This window comes from Ischnura elegans (genome assembly GCF_921293095.1).
Source record: "Ischnura elegans chromosome 13 unlocalized genomic scaffold, ioIscEleg1.1 SUPER_13_unloc_3, whole genome shotgun sequence".
Taxonomy (NCBI): Eukaryota; Metazoa; Arthropoda; class Insecta; order Odonata; family Coenagrionidae; genus Ischnura; species Ischnura elegans.
The window spans coordinates 4141972-4148064 of NW_025791659.1; the positions used below are offsets into that span (position 1 = coordinate 4141972).

Consider the following 6093-nt stretch of genomic DNA (forward strand, 5'->3'; position numbering starts at 1 on the left):
AGCGCTGTGCCACTGCTGCAAACATTGAGTACATTATTTTTAGCATAGTAATCGCTCTCCTAAAAACTTCCAAAAACGTTTATTGTATGAAAGATTTTCAAAATTGATAATTATTAATACGTACTTACGATTTTATGAGTCGTTTACTTTTGCCTGCTCCCTGTGTCCAGTGGTTAGTAATAGACCTGTGTTTCTTCAAACAGGATCCTGAGCAGTTTTTATGTCTGTACCTTGTCTCTTCTCTTTTTATTTTCCTGATTTAATACACCATTTCTTATTTTAAAATTAAATATTTCAATTTGTGGGTTTTGTTGAACAAAATGCCATCTGCTTGATCAAGCATGTTTCCTATCAGTCCTTCCTTTGCACTGATCTAAATTTTGTCCCGCAGTGATTTTGTCCACTAATATTTAAGTAGAAAAATTGTATAGTGCTAAGGATCTTTTTTTTACAAATTCCTTCCTCTTTCTATCTACAAAACTGAGAAATTTTTTGAGCAATGAAAACCTTTCCTTGCTCATTACATTTAGAAAAAATTGAATTTATAACACAATGTTTCATTAAAATTCTGAACTCTAAGTCTCTTTATAAGGCCATTTCTCTGTCAGCCTATTATCACTATTAATTATTAAGATAAGCAACGCTAGAATCATGATGTATATCCTGTCTTCATTGATTATTCGTTGATGAAAATTTTAAACTGAAGTATTGGTCATCCTTGTCTCTGTCATTCTCTAAGGACGCATGCAAAAAAAAATTATGTGAGTAGCACTTTTTTGTGAATGTCATTTTTGTACCTGAGATATTTTACAAAAGCATATTATGCAGATTTCTTTGCTCATGCTTTGACAATTATTTTCAGTTGAGTCATGTGTATATGTTGCCATATGGTTTCCTTTGTGGTTGCATACAAATGAAAATGGTATTAGTTGAACTTTTTGGTGGATTTCATTATTTTGTGGGAGAATAATTCATGCTCCTTATCTTCAGTGATTAATCATGGTTTTGAGTTGTGGTTTTGACTGCAACATGAATTTATTGCTATTAACTGAAATATGTGTCTGTGTTGGCATGGCTTTCTTTGCGGTTGCATACAAATCACAAAATGGTATTGGTGAAACTTATTGGTGGATTTCATTATTTTGAAGTTGAAATATTCAATGCAGTTTATATTCAGTGACTATCATGGGTTTATGTTGGAGTGTTAAGCTACAGAAAGAAAGGCAAGATTTTTCATCTGATGGGAATGATGTTATGGATAAATAGAAAAATTACTGTCCATAAGGAGTATTTACATGGGCTCGGTAATATGACATGTTGAGGTCATTGCCAAATGTTAAGTGTAGAGACCTAGTACTGAGACCGTGGATGTTAATGCCGTGTGATTGTGGCATATAGTACCTCATCCTTTCATTTGCTCTGATTTTGTTTTGCAGTAGTTTGAACAAGCAAATTATAGATGCATAAAATAATGTACTCTTAAATATTCATGCAATGCAAAAAATAATTAATAAGATAAATGTAGAGATGCACAATTCTAAAGAGCTGATAGGCAAAAGAAGGAATGAATATTAACTTTATTGTATTCATCCAACCATTTGATTGCATTGAATGGCTAATAGCATGAGAGATAGCGTTTGAATACATTGTTCTTTTAATGATTAAGGGCCAAGGACAAATTATTAAACACGATCTCATAAGAATGGCCAAGGGACCGCTTAGTGTTGAGATGGTTCAGATGAATATGGTGAAAGTGTAAGAGAAATAATCATGGAAATGACTTTAGATTGAACAAGGTAAGAATTCTGTTCCATCAAGGGTATAAAGTTCTGGATTTGAGGTGATTTTATGAAGTGGTGTCTGCATAATCCATTGTTGGGAAAGGTTTGTAAGATAAATGTATGGCATATTTCTGAAGAAGGAAAATCTTACTACTTGTATACTACTACTTACTCTTAGTATCTGAATTTACATTTTTGCTGACGGAGAAACCTTTTTATTAAGAATTTGTAATGTATTTAAATACAAACGTAGTGAATGTGGTAGTACATAGTATTGGGTGTTCCTTCGTGAATTGCATAGAAATAAGGTATTTAGTCAGTCTAAAATAATGCCTGCCCAATCAAACATTTATAAACGAAAAAATTAATGTTTTAAAATCACGTGTTGGAAACTTAAATGATCTGAAATTAAGCAGAGGGTAAGTTAGGGTATGAGAAACACCAAAAGTTATAAAAATAAATATTCCATAGGCCCTAAGCTTAAAGGTAGCTTAGCCTTTGTCTCACTATCAAATTTGCATCATAAAGTTTGTATTAAATTTTAATACAACTGATGTGCACTGTCTCCCACGATCAAAATTTCATCCTAGTTGGATCTTTTGGTTCTATTGTTTTGACCAAACTCTAGTTCAAATGAATAAGCGTTATATACGTTTAAATATGCATAATTGTAGAAAGAACAGCAGTTTTGGAAATGAGGAAATTTATCACCAAGACTGAATAAATTTATCAGTTTTTATGGAATGAATTAATTATAAAAGTAAATTTATATATAGTATCGACCTCATCTTTTGTGCGTCTGGGATCAGTCTGGCTTATGATTCATTTCGAAACCATTTTTTATGACAGCACGATTAAATTTTAGTGCATTTAAATAACTAATACGTACTTGAATTGTTAGACTGAAGAAATCATGACTTGTATGTGAAATCAACGCTTCAAGGTATATCCATTTCAAAGTTACCGCCGCGCGAATTTTGATATCGTTCTGTTGATGTCTTTGCATCTCGACTTTTGAGTCGATAGTGTCGAGCCAAGCGACCGTCGATTATTTCCTGAGCGGGCGCATACAGAGGCATCGTGTATACCCTGGAGAGTGATAATTCTCTGTTTTGTGTGTTTTTAGGGATATTGTTCTCATAATTGAACAATCCTTTTGGATTTATATCGATGCCGGACATTCTATTACTCGAGGTTAGTTTCTGTTTGTAAACAAGATAGTGGTTATGCTATTTATATTAACATGTTTATGTTGGCCTTAATCGACTAACACGCTTATTCGCTATGGTTTTGGTTGCTGGCAGGTGGTTGAGTGCTGGCTCATTAATGCCTGTCATAATTTGAGGAAATAATAACATAATCTTGAATTCTAAATGCCCTAGCACGGAATACGTATTCGTGTTTATAATCCATATTTTTGACGGTGAGTAATGAGCGATTTGCTAGTGTGCCTTTGTGATGCTGGGTCTCTTAAAATGCTCGATTTCACATAAGAACCTCACAGTAACGTCATGCATATAGTTTCTCTTGTACAACTATTATTTTCTTGGGGTAAATAGCTAGTCTACATGTGTGAGTTTGCTACATACATTTCTCTGTTGTCCTCTGGTTATTTTGATTATGTTTTCTAAACGTTCGCTGGTATTTAAAGCATGCTACCTACCATGAATCTTTTGTGTTTTTTCTCCCGATGAATGATAGGAATACCATTTGTATTAAGTGCCTCTTGTGACGATTCCAGTTTCTCATTCTTCTCAGTCAGTGTCGCGGAAATCTTTTCTCTCTCACAATGTAATCGTTTAAAGTTTTAGTATGTGTAGGTATTGGCTATGTATAATATTTGAGAAAATTAGCGATAAAATAAAATGATCATAAGTGTAAAGGCTAGAAACCTCTTAACGGTTGCAATTACAATTGAACATCAACGTATTAATTCACTTGAAATTTAAAATTTGACTTTCCGTTTGTAATGTAGAGGATTGTGAAAGCAAAAGATCTGTTCTGGTATGTGATGTCAAATAAGAAAAAATAATTTACGACCCTGTTTCGAACGTTTATATCTGATAGCTCCTAAAATTTGGTTTTTTACTTGACAAATGTATGAGTGACGCTGCGTTTTGGATTTCGTAATGCTGAAGTCTGCTCATCACCAATGAAAATGTAAGTTTTATGTACCCTGCCTAATGTATCAACATTATTTCGTTGGAGGCAATCATGTTTCTGTTCGATGTCTCTGTTAATAATTCACGCTGACTCGATATCAAATAACATGACATGAGTGTTCACGTAATCGATATAAGCATAAGTTCGTTTATCGTAAACAATTCAGGGTACTGTTTGACTCATCCTATGTTTTATTCATTAGGTGTAATGCTGGTAAGTTAAATGAGTGCTCATGAACGCCCTTTGTAATTGCTATCATGAATTATGTATCTCTTTTCATTTGTTCCTACCGGTTCCTTCAGTGCTGGGCATTGGTGAATGCTCATGACAATTTTTTTGGAACTTCCTGATTGTTTTGCTTGTGAGTTAGCTTTTCTATTGCTCATAGACGATCTCACTAATTGCCTATTTCCATTTTTCTCAATGCTTTACAAGTGCTGAGTATTGCGAGAATCTCTTGAATTTTCCTTTCAGGCTCCCTAATTTATTTGTGCCAGTGAATATTTTTTAAAGTTCAAATGAATGATAACTTTTACGGCCATTTTAAAGTGCATAGCTTCATTTCTTTATAATGCTTCCTTCAGTGCAAATTAGTGGGGAATTCTTGACATATATGCTCTGAAGCTACCTGATTACTTTCTGCTCTTGAAAATCCTTTTCGAGTGCTGATAAACGCTCTCTTTCATTGCCATTATGAAGCACCTATTTAAAGTAGTTTGTAAAGCTTCTTTAAACACTGAGTTTTGGGGGATTATCATGACATATACTTTGAAGATTCCTTTTTGCGTTGTTCTTCTAGATTCTCTTTTTGGGTGTTGATAAAGTTCCAATTTCCATTTGTTCAGAAAGTTTTTACTGGTGACCATTGGGGAATGTTAATATTATTGATATTGGCTAATGGTTTTGTGCTTGTGAAAATTCTTTTCAATTGTCATGAATACCATAGTCGCTGTCTTTAATGGTCACCATGAAGAGTTTATTTCCATTTGTATTTTTTTGTAAGTGCTCTCCATTGAATGATACTCATGGTATTTCCTTTGTAGCTCCCTGATTAATTTGTACTTATGAACATGTTTTTGGAGTGCTATCAAGCCCTCTTATTGTATGCGATTATGTACTGCCTATTTCCATATGTTTATAATGATTCTTCTAGTGCTGAGTATTGGTGAATGGTCTTCACATTCTTTTAAAACTGTTTGATCATTTTGTGCCTATGAGTTTGCTTTAGGCATGTTGATATCACTGTCTCTTGAATGGCAATCAAGTACTTCCTATCTCCAATTAATAATAATGCTAGGTTCCGAAATCTGTGGTGTTCTAAAGACATTTTTAAGCCCTCTGATTGTTTTGTGCTTCTGACCATGTTTTTCTAACGCTGAGTGTTGCTCTTTAATTGAAAAAATGTACTATTTATTTCTATTAGTTCATAATGCTTCTTTTTACGTTGAGATTTTGGGAATTATCGTGAGAATCCCTTTGAAGCTCCCTGATTATTTTGTGCTTGTGAATATCCTTTTGAGTTCAGATATACTCTCTCTCTCTTTGCCCTAATGAAGTTATAGTATTTATTTGTTCTAAATGCTACTTTTAGTGCAGTAGTTGGATGATATTCATGATGTATGTTTTGAAGCTGCGTAATTATTTTGTGCTAATCAATTTTTATTCCTAATGCTGATAAATGCCCTCTTTAATTGGTCTCGCCAGGTGCCTGTTATGGCAAATTCCTTATAACCATTACTGCTCTGTATTGCTGTTTAACAGTAAATTACTATTGCTAATCAGTAATCGTCAAATAGCTACAATAACAATTTAGCGAAACACTGTATCTCCTTTCCTCAGGAAGATAATCTTTATACAGCTCGATGATGAACTGAATACAAAATAGTGACTATGTAAACCAAATCAAATTAACAGCACTTTTTTTTAACTAAATAAATATTAATATTGTCACGTTCCTACTATTTTTCATGCCAATCATAAGTAAGCATATATGTATAACATTTTACAATGCTAATAGCGTAGTTAATTATTACATTTGTTAGGTCTTAGTACAACACTGTCTGACTGACTTTTTCTACTGTTTTTGACCTGAGAGTTAGCACTCACATAGGGGACACCTACATCCAACTCCTCAACAAATTTGTAGCTG

General features: G+C 33.5%; 1 protein-coding gene across 5 annotated transcripts in view; it reads left to right on the top strand.

Annotated features, from left to right (window-relative positions):
- LOC124172925 (zinc finger protein OZF-like) overlaps positions 1-6093 on the top strand; it is an 89159-nt gene that overhangs the window by 76131 nt on the left and 6935 nt on the right. The window contains exon 1 of one of the 5 annotated variants that reach the window (XM_046552441.1): positions 2836-2975. The exons of 3 other annotated variants lie outside the window; for them this stretch is intronic. The gene's annotated coding sequence lies outside the window, so the exon portion shown is untranslated. Of the gene's footprint in view, positions 1-2835; positions 2976-3157; positions 3205-6093 lie in introns of those variants that run through there. One more of the 5 variants, XM_046552444.1, reaches the window with a different exon arrangement.